Consider the following 15,060-nt stretch of genomic DNA (forward strand, 5'->3'; position numbering starts at 1 on the left):
TAGTCAGGGGATTCTCACCCTTGAAGCACCCTTTTTCCCCAGGGACATTTTCCCTTCTTCATTACCCATCTCTCTAACCTGCAGGGTTTCTCCTGCTTCAAACCGGCAGCTAAAGGAGTTTTACCAGACATCTCCATTTCCCTTATCACACTAATGATCACTATCAAGAAGCCTCTTTTACACAGTCACTTAGATTCCACACTGCCACAGTATTACTCCACAATCCTAGTTCTAAAGTACAACTCTTAACTCTACAGCATGGTCTTAAAGTTATTCCAGCACAGTTCTTAACTTAAAAGTTACAGGAGGTCTATGAGAGAGGGACCTAGCTGAAGGAGCTTGGTCTGATAAGAAAGAAAAGAGAAAAAAGGAAAAGAAAAAGGAAAGTAAAGCTTTCAGGTAGGTGCCTCAGTTTACCACTCTGCAGCAACTACTCAACAATTACCATGTGATTAGGGTCACATGCTGCCAGCTATCTCCACCAATTTTGTTACCAGATTTGCCCATTACTTTGGGGTGTGCTCATTTATTAGGCATAGTTTCTAGGGTCTTGGTGATTCTGTCAATGTGCTGCTTGTGTTACTATACGGAGCTGTATCTCTCCCTTCTGCAAGCCCTCACCCCCAATGGAGCTATCTTGCAGGACTCCATCTCAATGGGGCTGGGTTCCTCCAGTCACCAAATCAGTCATACACACAAACACACACAAATTAACGTGACACGCCTGACCGGGCCAGGTTGATATGCATGGACAGGCTGACACCCTCATATGCCCAGAATCAGTTCATCAGAGCAACGATGATGTGTCTGACAACGAACTGCAGTCAGACACAAGCACACAGGTGAACAGAATCCCTCTGAATCCGGCTGGGTTCAGCTCACACCCTCATGGGCCAGCATTCAGTTCATAAGGGCACGTCTGAGTCAAACTGGGTCAATCAGCCTGTACAAGCTGATCCCCTTATGTGTTTCCAAATCAGCACATCCCAATCTTTGGCCTCTTGATGAGCAGACCCCACAGTAATTTTGGCCTTCACAGGGATCTTTAGCTTAGGTAAAAGAAGTGTTGCTGCAGAGCATGGGAGGAAAGGGAAGCAGAGAAGTAAAAATACACCCAGTTACTACCAGTTTGACTATAAAAGTTATTTATTGCTAAGCATATGAAATATATAATGGTACTAGTAGTAATAGATATGCAAAAGAAAAACACACACAAACAATTACAGTACTACCCTGGTTTCACTAAGTATTTGGGGAAACTTAGCTCAAGCTTAACTATGACACTTCAGGTTCAGAAGTTTATGCCTAGAGAGAAAAGAGAGAGAGCGAGCACTGGTATCTCACCAGTCCAAGGTACTCAGGCTGCAAAGCTGACAGGCACAGTCCTTGAAGGGAGATGTTCTTGGGACGCTGGAAGAACACATCAACAGAGGATGGTGTCAGCGCAGGAGTTTTTCTTCTTTCTTTCTTCTTGAAGCAAGCACACTTTTTTTTTTTTTTATATACAGACTTTTATACCCTCAGTTCAGCTGCTTCAAGCATTCTCAATAGTGTAAATCATTGTCTCTTCTTTTGACAAGGGGTTATCTGTTTTGGAACATGTCAAGAAAATGACTGATAATAATCAGGAAACACAAGGTTAGGGAGTAACCAAATACTTGGGAGCCAGCTTGAAATTCCTATGGGTAGCAGATATACTGATGGGATCTCTCATGGTTTCTTCAGAAACAATAGATAGCTTGCAGCATCAGGATTTTGGATTTTTACTTGTGCACAAGCCTCAGCTTAGCATGACTTTTCCAGATCTTACTATAGTCTTTTAACAGACTTAAAGCAATTATTGGGGTGTTCATAACCTTTTGTGGAGAGGACTCCCACCAGTCGTCTCGGGAAAAGTATGACAAGACCTGTGATTAGGGCTCCAAGGGGCTGGACGCTGTGATGAACCCTTAGCCATTGTTCAAACGTTGCCCATGCCCCCTCTGACTCGGTCTCTTGCCTCAGCATTCCCTAACCCGGCAACCGAGTTTTAGTCAATCAAGTTTAAATAGGCCTCCCATAATGGGACCGGGGAATGTATGGCCTGAGATGCCTATTAAACTTGGGGGGGGGGGGGTGTCTGAGGGCGGGGAGAGGAGTTCTTAGTAAATCCAGATTAGAACTGGTCTGATAAATGCTGAGCTGGGTGTGTGTGTGAAGATGGGTTGATTAACATTTCGAGCACAGATTCCCCATCATGCAGTGCTCCCCTGTTTCTCTGGTCCCAGAATTCACTACAGTCTCTGCTTTAGTCTTTCTCCATCTGTTCTCCATCTCTCATGTAAATGAATGGTCATCTGGTTCCATCTCGGATGCAAATGAGACCTAGGACAGTTGGTTTACTCTTGTCACCCTTATCTGGAGGGTCTTACGTGTGTCTCTCACTGCATCCTAATCAGTTTCATTTATGTAGGGGGGTGGGGGGGGTGAGTCAGACAGACTGCATCCTGTGCCAGGGTTGCCCAAGAACACACAGCTGAGACATAACAACCTGCTCCCCTTCCCAAATGTCCTTCGAACCCTCCTCCCGTATCCAATTTCTTAACCACCTCCCCGTGCTGTCCATTGTTCCCCACCTCCCCGACACCTCCCTCCCTATCCCCCTCTTCAATAATACAATTATAATCCCCAACAAATACCTTGTTCCCTCCCCATCCCCCACATATCCCCAGCTTCCAGAAAAATCCCCTGTGCTCAGCCCTCACTGCAGGTGCATACACATTAAAAATCCCCACCTCCACCCCCACCTTCAGGTGCTGCAAGCAACCCTCAATTAGCGTTTCTACTGCCAACACCCTCACCTGTGCCTCCTTAAGTAAAACACCCACCCCCTCTGTCCTATTCCCTTCTGCCCCCGCCCACCAAGATTGCCCTTTCTCCCATTGTTTCCTTAAAAACCTATAATTCCCCTTCCACCCTATCCCACACTCCTGCATGCAAATTATATCTGCTGAAATAGTTCCAAACACTTCCACACCCTCTCCCACCTCTTCCTTGTCAAAAGGCTCCTCATGTTTAACGAGGCCACCCTCAACATCATTTCCAAAACTTTCAAAAGAAAAGGAACACCCTTATTCCCTTACCCCTCCTCCCCACTCCCACTCTCTAACTCACTCTGACCCTTCCGCCACAGACGGAATCCCTTGTCTCCATATTCCCATAGTCGCCACCAAACCCTCCACTGCCCCAGGGCTCAAAAATCCCACCCTCTCCTCCCCCTCCCCTGTTCTGTCTCTTCCCCCTTCCACCTTCTCCTTCTGTTTCCCTTCCCCCTTCCTCCCCTCCCTCTTTCCCCAACTCTCCAGGTTCGTCCACTTCCACTCCCACTCTTTTCTTACCCCCTTCCCCACTCCCCCCCCCCCGCTGCTTCTTCCTTTTCTTTAAACCCCCCTCCTGCCCTTGCTCCAGGGCTTCCATTCCTTCTGCCCAATCTCCCCCCTTGGGCTTTTCCGCTCCCCCTAATCGCTCCACCATCCCTCTCAGTTGTTTCAAAGCCTCACCCCCACCTTCTTTCTCTCCCTTTTGTTCTTCTCCCTTCCCTTCCCCCTCCACTTCTTCCTCTGAAAGCCCCAGCACTGCTTCTTCAATCCCTTGTTGACCCCCCTCCCCCTCAGGTGTCTCCTCTACAAATGATCTCCTCCTCCTCCACCCGCACCTCCAGCTGTTCCTCATTCCCTCCTTCCTCCGCTCCCCTCTGTTTCTCCCCGTCTCCACCCACCCGTACTCTGTTTGCATAGGAGTACGGGCACTCCCGCTGAATGCGACCCTCCTGCCTACACCCGGTGCACATCAGTTTTTCTGTACAGAACTGTGCTCTGTGCCCCATTCCCCTACACCGAAAACAAACTGTTAACAAACAAAATGCAGCCAAGTTCCCCCCCAACCCACACCTGCTACACACCTTCGGCTGGTCATGGTATGTAACATACCCCCTGCAAGGTCCAATTTGAACCACCAGCAACAAATGCCTCAGACCCCCAGGGTTCCCCACCTCTTCATGTAATAAAACTTGTGCCCTCCACGACCCCGTCCAGACCCTCCATCCGTCAAAAACCCTCTCCACATTCAGCACATGCTGCACCTTTCTCTCCAGCCAATCCACCACATCCCCTTCCTCCAAAACATCAGTGTACAACTTAATAAACAACACCCGCTCCCATGCTTTCTGGCCCACTTCAAAATTTAGCCCCTCCAACTCCCCGCACTCGACAGGTGCCTTATACGCTTCCCAAAAAGCAAAGTAGGCCTTGCAGTTCCAAAAGGACACGTGCCACTCCTTGAAATTATCAAATGCCACCACACAACTCAAGTCCACAGGCTCCACCTTCAGTGTGGCAAACGGTACCCGCGCCATAAAGTCCACCCGGCTCAAAGTCTTTGAGCTGTTAAACCCCTTTCTAGCCAAAGTCACTTTGACCCTCCATCTTTTGTCCCTCCTCCGGTCTCCATCTTCCTGCTCCGGCCCAGAAGGTACCGCCGTCCACGCCACCATCTCCTGCCCACGAGCCTCCTGCCGTCCGCCCTCTTCGGGGGTCTTCCTCCTCCCCCCCGCACTCTCCCGGCTGGTCCTTCCCACAAAGCTCCATCCCTCCTCCGCCGCCATCCACTCACCTCCGTCTCTGCTCCGCTCACCTCCTCCCGTCTCCCGACTTCTCTGCCCACTCTTGCCTGGATCTTGCTCTCTTTGCCTCCGCTCCGCTCCCGTCTGCTCCACCAACTCCATTGCCACCGTCACCTCCATCATCGCCCTCGCCGTCGCCATCCCTGCTCTCCTCCCAGCGCTTGGCCTCCCGAGGCCCGACCAGGCAGTGGCCGGACCTGCGCCTGACCGCCAAACTGATCTTGTGGTAAAAATATAGCATAATCTATATTTTCCTGCTTTTATAATTGCTTCTACGTATTTTCATAATTGCTTTTGCTAAGGCATATATGCTAATGATAGATTTACGAGTATGCACAAAGACTTCTACAGACAGAGCCAGGAACAGATGCAATAAATAACTCCTTACGAGAGATAAGAGAAGAGGGGCAGGGAAGATGCTGAGGTGGAGAGACCAGACCCTGACCGAAGGATGACCGCGAGGGGCTTAAGAACTGCCCCTGGGAGGGGATTTAAGATGTAAATGAGACATGTATGTAAACCATCATAGAACATGTAACTGCTAGACATACGATGCAAGACGTAATGCTAAGTCTGCCAATAATTGCACGATACGTTGAAATCTATTGTTTACCTTGGCTATAAAAAGACGTTTCAGACCCAGTTTGTGGTCAACCCTTGATCCGAGTGGCACAACTCCTGGGTCGGTCTGTTTGCAAACAAATAAATCTGAAATTGGACCTAGCCTGTGTGTGACTCTCTCCTGGGGTGGATTGGACAAGCCTCCAGGGGCACGAAACTAGCCGTTTGTGCAACAATCTGAGCCTTCAAGAGGCTGAGAAACGATAACCCACCCAGGGCTGGAGGGGGAGCGGACCCCCCGGGGCCAGCAGCCTGGGGGGCCCTGCAAGCAGGGCCAGGAGTGGCCCCAGCGGTGTGGCGACTGACTGATCAGCTGGCTGGCTCTCCTGCAGGAAAGCCACCATGTGGGCGGGGGCTAGCAGATGTGTGCCGCTCCTTCCTCGACTCGACTCCTTGCTTCAGTCAGTGTGCCCAGGTTTCTAGCATCTTTTTAATCCTCTTCCAGGTGATCCGTCCTGTGGCGGCGTGGTGACTGGTCGACTGGCTGGCTCTCCTGTGAGAAAGCCACTGTGTGGGCAGGCCGGGGCTGCCAGGTCAGGTGTGCCGCTCCTTCCTTGACTCGACCTTGTCCTCAACTTGACTCCTTGCTTCAGTTTGCCCAGGTCTCAGTCTACTGCCTTCGTTCAACTGGACTGGACTGGCCTGGCTCGCACCCCACTGCTGTGTCTTTCATCGTTGTCAACGACAACACTCGACGAAGGCAGCATCTGGTCTTAAGGGGCCTTGCGGGCCGAGCCAGGGAGCAAGGGGGGGAATGGGGGGGGGGGGAAGCTGCAAGGCCTGCCAGTAGCGGGGAAAGCTCCAGCCCCCCAGCCTCCCCGGCCCTCCGGGTGCCGCCACCCAGGCCATGGCAGGCCCCCTGCAGTGTGGGCCAGCTCCCAGCCCGTGTCCCCTGCCCACCCGGGCCCAGGCCTCACGGCCCCCCGCCACTGCCGGCAGGGTAGGCCCGCCAACAATGCCGCCCGGCAGGCCAGGGGGGCAGGTGGGAACGTGCCCACCCGCACCCCTGCTGGCCTCCCGGCTTGCTGCCCAGTGGCTCTTTGCATAGGGTTCACCCCCACCCCCCACCCGGGGTTGGCCTGGGGTCACCAGCTCCAGGAGGCCCATGCTGCTGCTGCTTTTGGAACCGACAGAGGAGAAAGGCGCTCCCCCGGAAGGAGAGCGGGCACCGGGCCCCGAGGCACTGCAATACCGGGCCGATGAGCGGAGGCGCTGGAGCAAGCTCTGAGGCCCGCTCCCAGCACCAAAAATGCGTTTAATGCGTCAGTCCTCATAAATTGAGGACGTATCAGCAATTAAACTGATAAGAACAGATTTTTTTTTTTTTATCATCAAGTACCAAAAATATTTGAAAACTTTCAACACAAACAACAAGATCTCCAAACTTTTCTGATTCAAAATACAACGTATACATTAAACCCCGTAACATAACATTCCTTTCAAGACAACCAAAACACATTACTTCCCCCCCAAACAACCAAAATAAAACACTTCAACATATCCCTCCCACCTTCGCCACCACCAATTCAACCTCTTTTTCATTTCAATCACTCCCTCTTTCAGTATTTAACACAAAATCATAATATATACATTCCCTTTTAGATTCCCATTTTCCTCCTTCCCCTTATCCCAACTCTCCCTCCTTCTACTCAAATAACCTCCTCCACTCAATCCCTTCCCACTCCCCTTCCCCTCTATTTCTGTAATACCCCAACTCCGCATTCAACAAATAAATACTCTCGTGACGTAAAATAAAGCCCCTTTTGCACTAACAAACACCTCACCTTCCATACTGCCACCCGTGTACAAAGTAACAAAACCCTAATTTCCCATTCCCTCTCCTTGTGGTTCACTAACCCATACAAAGCCCCCTCACAGTTAACGAAAGCGGCCCACCCTACCGTTCTACAAAACCTACTCACCCTCTGCCATACCCTTTGTGCAAAACTACATTCCCATAAAACATGAAGAAAAAAAAATCGCCTCCTCCCTCGTGCACAATTCTCGCGGACACTCCGCCCATCTCAGCAAACCCCATCGCCGTTGCTCCACCCTTACTGGTAACACCCTTCGCACCACCCGCTAAGCAAAATCTTCGTGCTGCCCCTTCCACCTCTTTCTCACCATTCCCTTCCATACCCTCCCCACCTGAGCACACAACTCCCCTATATCCGTCATCCCATCCCTTCCCCTGATCTCCCTCAATACCCTCTTAGCCTCCCCCAACCCCTCACACCCTAACCCCTCCAACCCCTTTACCCTCAAGAAATTCCACCCCCACGTGTACCACTTCACCCGTCTATCTGCCCACAACCCCGTCCACTGTCCCCCATACAACCCCAACCTCCTTAAATACCTCCCCACCCAGTATCTACAAAACTCCCCCACTTTCCTCCCTTCCAACCTCGCTACCCTCACCACCCCTTTCCAAAAATACACATAAACAAAGGCTTCCAAATCAGGTAACCCCCACCCTCCCAACTCCTCCCTCTTGTACACCTCCTGCCTTGCCACCTTCTCCGTCTTCCTCCCCAGAAAAACAAACAGACTTCCCTCTGTACCCGCCACCAGGTGGGTGGGTACACCACCGCTACAAACAACACCATAGGTAACAAAAATTGTTTAATTATCCCCACCTTCCCTCTAAATGATAATTTCCCCATGCCCCATATCCTTAACACCTTCTTCACCCTCCCTCTAACCTCCTCCCACGCCCGTTCCCCTTTCCCTCCTACATCCATGTACACCCCCAACACTTTCAACCCCTCCCTCTCCACCTGCCACCCTTCCTTCCCCAACCCCCTCCAATCCCCCACCACCAGCAACTTGCTCTTCCCCCTATTCACCCATGACCCCCCCCATACTCCCTAATTCCCTCTACCACCCTCCTCAAAGACCCCTCATCCCAAACCATAAATGTAACATCATCCATATAGTGTCAGCCTCAACTCCCCTCCCCCTGGCACCGATATTACCCTCACCCTCCCATCCCTTCTCACCCGCTGAGCCAACGGCTCCATCCCTCACACACACAGTCCTGGAGAGAGGGGGCACCCCTGGCACACCCCTCTCTCCACCCTAAACTCCCCTCCCAAAAACCCCTTCACCAATATCCTACTATGTGTCCCATCATACAATGCTCTCACCCACCCCACAAATTTCCCCGGAAACCCCATCCGCCCCAAAACCGCAAACAAAAACCCGTGCTCCAAACTGTCATATGCTTTTTCCAGATCCACACTTCCCACCACCACCCTCCAACCCCTCTTCCCCACATACTGCATCATATCCCTCCAAACCCACTGTGTATCTACCATTCTCCTACCCTTCACTGCACACGTCTGGTCCTCCCCCACCACCTCCCCCAACACCTTCCCCATTTGTGTCGCCAACGCTTTTGAAAATAACTTGTAGTCTACGTTCAATGACGTGATCGGCCTCCAGTTTTGCAGCATCTCCGTTTCCCTTTTTGTGCAACAGCACCACCACCCCCACCGCAAACCCCTCCCCCACCACCCCTGACCCCATGATTTCCTGAAACACCCCCACCACCTCCCAAAACCTCTCATAGAATTCCACTGGTAACCCATCCACACCCTGTGTCTTCCCCTTTTTCAACCTCCCCAGCACCTCCCTCACCTCCTCCTCCGTTATATCCCTCTCCAGATCTGCTTCCTCCCCCTCCCCTAACCTCTTTTCCAACTCCCCCAAGAACCTCTCCCCTGCCTTCCCACCCACCTCCCGCTTCTTATACAACCCCGCATAGAACCTCGTCACCTCCTCCAACACCTCCCCTTGCTTCTCTACCCACACTCCCTCCCCCATAACCACCGCCCCCACTTCCCTGCTCCTCTTCTTCACCCTTTCCGCAAAATACTTCCCCCATTCCTACCCCTCCCCCACCCACAGTGCCTGTGCTAGAAACATCCTCTCCTGCTCCCTACTCCGAAACCATTCCTCCACCGCCCGCTTCGCCTCCCCCAACTCCCACTTCACTTCCCTCCCCACCCCCCCACCCCCAATCACCTCCCGGATCAGATTTTGAACCCTTCCCTGCAGCCTCCCCAACTCCCTTCTCTTTTTGCACGCCTTCCATTTCCCCACCCGTATAAACCACCTTCTAATCTTTTCCTTCGTCACCCTCCACCACTCCCATTTGGATTTAAACAGCACCCTCATTGTTCTCCACCCCTCATATTTCCTCCCAAAAGCTCCACATAATTGTTCATCCCCCAGCACCCTTGTATTTACCTTCCACACTCCCCTCCCTAACCTGTAAATCCACCCTCAACACCTTGTGGTCACTAAACCCCACTTCTTCTACTTTCTTACCCTCCACCCTCACCCCCTCAGAAACTAAGACAAAAAAATCAATTCTCGACACCCTCTTTCCCCCCTCGGATCAATCCTCATTCCCATCCACTCCCCCTCCCAAACATCCTGCAACCCCTCCTCCCGTATCCAGTTCCCCAACCACCTCCCCGTACTATCCAGACGCCCACCCCCAACACCCCCTTCCCTATCCCCTTCCTCAGCAATACAATTAAAGTCCCCCACAAAAACCTTCTTCCCTCCCCCCCCCATATCGCCAACCTTCGAAAAAACTCCCTGCATTCAGCCTTCACCGCAGGCGAGTAGACGTTGAACACCCCCACCTCCACCCTCATGAGTTGTAAACAACCCTCAATTAACCTCTCCACCCCAATCACCCTCACCCATGCCTCATTAACCAATATTCCCACCCCCACCGCCTTCTTCCCTCCCACCCCAGCCCACCACCATCTTCCCTTATCCCATCTCTTTCTCAAAAACCTATAATCCCCTTCCCACCCGATCCCACACATAATATCAGCTTGTACCATTCTCAAATACCCTCCCACCCTCTCCCACCTCTTCCTTGACAACAAACTCCTCACATTCAGCGAAGCAACACACAAAGCACTCTCCATTTTAAACATTTCAAACCACAAACTCCTTCCCCTTCACACCTCTTCCCCACTCCCACTCTCCAAAGACTCCACCGAGGACTCTATACCCTTCCTCCATATCCCCGTTGTTTTGACCAGGCCTTCCACCGCTCCTGGACTCAAGAATCCCAACCCCTCCTCCCCTTTCCCTCCCTCTCTTCCATCTTCTTTCCCTTTTTCTTCTCTTCTTCCCTCCCACCCTTTCCCCTCCCCTCCCCTTCCCGTTCCTGTTTCCAACCCCAACATCTTCTTCCCCCCCTTTCTCATCCCTCTGTTACTTTCTTTTCTTTAAACCCCCCTCCTGCCCTTGTTCAATCGCTTCCATTTCCTCTGCCCACTCCATCCCCTTCTTTTGCCCCGTTCCCAATTGCTCCACCATACCCTGCAGTTGTTTTAACACCATGTCCCCCCCTTCTCCCTCTTCCCCCCTCTTCTCTTCCATCTCTATTTCCTCCTCCAACAACTCCATCACTGCTTCCTCTATCCTTTCTCTTCCTCCCTCACAGGTGTTTCCTCCACTACCATCTCCTCCCTCTCCACCGGCACCCCCAGCTGTTCCTCCTCCTCCTCCATTCCTCCCTCCTTTTCTTTCCGCTCCTCTCGATTTCCCGCCATCCGCACTTTATTTGCGTATGACAACCGGCACAGCTGTTGTGTGTGCCCCTCCTGCCCACAGCCCTTACTAACAAAACTCTCTTTGCAAAACTGGGCCGTATGCCCCATCCCCCTACACCAATAACAAATCATCAGCTGGCAAAATGCTGCCAGGTGCCCTTCTTGCCCTCGCCTATTACACAATTTAGGCTGGTCACTGTAGGTAACATACCCTCTATAGGGCCCAATTTGCACCGTCGACATTAAATGCTGTACGGCCCCAGGCCTCCCCACCTCCTCATGAAGTACCACCTTTGCCCTCCATGCCCCCGTCCAAATTCCCCCCCAGTCTCGCTCCTTTTCCACGTAGAATCACCCTTTGCACTTTCTGCTCCAACCAAAACTTCATCTCTCCTTTCTCCAGCATGTCACTATACATTTTTATATACAAACACGCGTTCCCGCGCCTTTTGCCCCATATCAAAACATAACCCCTCCAATTCCCCACGCTCCGCCGCCTTCTTATGAGCTTCCCAGAACGCTGCATAGCTCTTTTCGCTCCAGAAAGGAATATTCCAAATCCTCCTGTTCTCAAACGCCACCACACAACTCACGTCCTTCGGGCTCACTTTCAACGTGTTAAATAACACCGAAGCCATGAAGTCCCATGCCTCAAATTCTTACATCCCTTATGTCCCTCATGGTCAAAGTCACCTTCACCCTCTATTTTGTCCAAAATCCTCTATTTTCTTCCTCTGATCCAGCAGCTTTTGCCGCCCCTGCCGTCTCCTTCTCCTGCCCCAGGGTCTCCCATCGACCTCCCTCTGCCGCTGCTGCCTCTCTCTCTTCGGGGGTCTTCTTCCACCCCACTCCCGGCTGGGCCTTCCCTCGCCGCCACACTTGAGTCCACCCCTCCTCCGTCGCACTCTCTTCCAACCTCCTGGCTCCCCCTCCGATCTTGCTGCTCCCGTCCTCCGCTCTCCTCAGCTCCCGCCTCCGCCTCCGCCAAAACCGCCGCTTTGGGAACTGCAATGGCTATGGCGGTAACAGTCTCCTCCATCCTCCCCGGCACCCAGCCTCTCAAGGCCCGACCAGGCAGCGGCCGGACCTGCGCCTGACCACCAACCTGATCTGAGCCTTCAAGAGGCCGAGAAGCGATAACCCGCCCAGGCCCGGAGGGGGAGCGGGCCCCCTGACTCGGCAGCCCAGGGGGCCTGGCAAGCAGGGCCGGGGGTGGCCCCGGCGGTCGGTCCTGGGGCCTGGCGACTGACCGACTGGCTGGCTGTCCTGCAGGAAAGCCGTGTGGGTGGGCAGGGGCTGGCAGGTGTGTGCCGCTCCTTCCTCGACTTGACACACTTTAAAGTTCTCATGCGCAATTACAGAGCTCAAGTCCTTCAGGTCCACACCACAGTCCCCAAAAAGGACCTTTTCCATAAACTCCGTCCTTTGGAGCCTTGTTGCTCCCCCAATGCCTTCTTTCAACAAAGTCACTCGGACCCTTAACTTCACCCACCACCATGGGTCTTTCTCTCCCCACAGGGATCCTGCATAGTCTCCTTCTTCTTCTCCACGTTCTTCCTTTTTCCCCCAGCCTCTCCCTCTCAATCTTTCCTTCCTCTCACTGTCCTGCTGGTCCCGCCGCTCCTTCCTTTCTTCCTTCTTCCCCACTGATATGACTCTCTCTGCATCCTTGGCCTCCTTCTCTCTCAGCCGCTCCTCCTGCTTCCTCTTCCTGCCCACCACAGACCAAATGCCCTCCTCCATTGGCTCACCGTTTTTCATCGTCTCCGTCCTCTGCTCCTCACCATCTTCCGACATGCTCCATGGGCCTGAAGAGGGAGCCTGGTGAGGGCTGGGGACATAGGAATAGAGGAGCTTTCCCCCACTGTCACCCTGATGAAGAGGAAAAGGAGGAGGCACAAGCTAGGTTTGTGAACAAGGGGTGAACGAGGGATGCCTCTGAGGGCCAACCCACCTCCTCAGCTGCTGCTGCCACCACTGTTGGGCAAGGACAAGTCCTGTGGTGACTCTTCTGCAGCAGATAGACTAGAAACCAACCCTCAATGCCCTGTAATTGTTGTCATCATTGCCAGTTGCCTGCCTTTGCCTGGCTTTCAGACTGGTAGTGGCTCAGGAGGCCTCCCAACAGGCAAGCAACTGGTGCTGCTGCTTTCTTCATCCTGCTCTTTGGAGATTTACCCCCTCCCTATCAATTGACATTAGCGGTGGCAGCAATGACAATGCTTGATGAGGGTAGTATCTTGTCCTGCCTTCCTTGCAAGGGTCTGTCTGATGCTACCCCAGGCTCTGCTAAGCTGATGGAGAACAAAGGGCCTGGAAACAGGGCTCACCTTACCCTACCACCTGCCCCACTGTGGCCTGCTGCTCCCAGCAGTGGGCCGGGCCCCTGACTGGCTGCGAGGACTTGGCCAGTGGCTTGCACCACTCACTCATCTGCCTGTCACCTGCCCAGCCTACCTGGGGCCCACCCAGCCTGCCTGCAGCTGGGCCTCGCTCCCCCAGGTGGGCATGACTGCCACAGGCGGGTTCTGGGCTCTAGCTTGCACTTGAAGCAAGTAGGCAAGCCTGCTTCCTATGGTGCTTAATAGGCAGGGTGAGGGTCCTGGCTGGGGCTAACCCACCTTTGCACAGGGCCTGCCTCCTGGGGTCAGTCAGGATTCATAGCTCAGGTTCAGGCTCAAGCTCCCTCAACCTGAGCAGAGCATCTCAGGAAGCTGCTGCTGCTGCTTTTACAAACCAGTGGGAAGTCGCTCCCCCAGGGGGAAGAGGGCAGCAGACATGGAGACCCTGCAGTACAAGGCCGATGCATGGAGCAGCTGGAGCAAGCTCTGAGGCCCCCTTCCAGTGCCAAAAATATGTTTAATGCATCAGTCCTTCTCGGATCGAGGATGTAGCAATGAGAAAAGCGATAAGAACAGAGTTTTCATAGCAAAATATACTCATAACAAAATAAAAACATAACCAATGTCACATATCATCGAGACTAAACACAAACTCCTATCTATCCAACTCAAACAGCATCTTCAGCTTCAGATTTATACCTATACATCCATAGTGCCAACATAAATAGCATCGCATAATATTGACATGCATACTAGGGCTGTGCAAAGCTTTGGATTGCGATTTGGATTTGGAGATGATTCAGAGGCCGAATCTAAGAATCCAAATTGAATTGCTAGAAGCTTTAGGCTTTCCGAATCGGTTTGGAGCTTCAGAAAAAAAATTGGTGTTTCAGCCATAGGGTGTAATGGGGAATCAATAAAATATCTATAACTTGGTTGTCTTTTGGATGATTCGGATGAATCTTGAAGGATGGTAGCTGCTGCATGAAGCCTGCCATGTTTCAGGGTGATAGGCACAGGGGTTTCTGGGAAACTGCACCTCAAAGTCCTAAAAGCAAAACTCATGTCATCTGTGTGTGTTAAGGCACAGGGGGGTGAAAACTGCAGGCCTGCTAGGGCCTTCTGAGGCCTTGGTGCCTGCCAGCTGTCAAAGAGAAAGGTGCAGGGGGAGTCTGGGTACTGGGGCCCTGCACCTCTGGCCGCAGGCAGGCAAAACATGTGACATGGGTGCTTGCGGGACAGTGTGTGTGTGTGTTCGTTCAGGTGCGCCCTTCCTGGTGCTGGGGCCTCTGCACAACATGGCAGTGTGCCCCTGTGAGGTCTCCTCCTCCCCTGCAGATGACAGGTCAAAGTAACTTAACTGGCTCAACACCAATAGCACCAGCAGCAACAAAGAGAGGGGAAAGTGGGATGTAGCAGCCCAGGTAGAAGTGCAGAGGTGCCTGGGGAGTCGGATGTCCGGCAGGAGGCGGCGTGCCAGAATTCCCCTGTCTAATCTATATTGAGCCCATGAGTTTCTGTACCTAGGAGACTGATGAAGTGTAGTTCATAGGCCCGACTGTGAAAAGTGGTTTGTAATCTGTTCCCTCTCAGGTATAGGCCTGAGAGACCGGAGGCAGAGTATTTTTCTGGTGAGGAATGTGCCCCTACAGGTAGTTGGGTATTGTTGTCTTGGATCCATCCAACTCCCCAGCTACCTCTGCACTTTCACCGGTGCTGCTACATCCCATTTCTGCCCCTGCCCCCACCCAGCCTGTCCCTCCCCCCACGACACCTCCATTTCTATTTCCACTGACTGGCTTTCTTGTCTGCATTGCATGCCAGGCCAGGCTCTGGCTTCTTTACTATTCCTTCC

The 15,060-nt window shown here is 52.6% G+C and overlaps 1 long non-coding RNA gene and 1 other non-coding gene across 2 annotated transcripts; both read right to left on the reverse strand.

Annotated features, from left to right (window-relative positions):
* Positions 1 to 1,128: 1,128 nt before the first annotated feature.
* On the reverse strand, positions 1,129 to 5,561 carry LOC132250281 (uncharacterized). The gene is made up of 2 exons (XR_009461947.1): positions 4,651 to 5,561; positions 1,129 to 1,587 (listed from the first exon to the last, which is right to left on the reverse strand). It is a non-coding gene; the product is annotated as an uncharacterized LOC132250281 (long non-coding RNA).
* An 878-nt stretch (positions 5,562 to 6,439) lies between these two features.
* LOC132247911 (U2 spliceosomal RNA) lies at positions 6,440 to 6,629 on the reverse strand. Its single transcript, XR_009459307.1, has one exon. It is a non-coding gene; the product is annotated as a U2 spliceosomal RNA (small nuclear RNA).
* Positions 6,630 to 15,060: the final 8,431 nt, after the last annotated feature.

This window comes from Alligator mississippiensis, chromosome 1 (assembly GCF_030867095.1).
Source record: "Alligator mississippiensis isolate rAllMis1 chromosome 1, rAllMis1, whole genome shotgun sequence".
Classification (NCBI taxonomy): domain Eukaryota; kingdom Metazoa; phylum Chordata; order Crocodylia; family Alligatoridae; genus Alligator; species Alligator mississippiensis.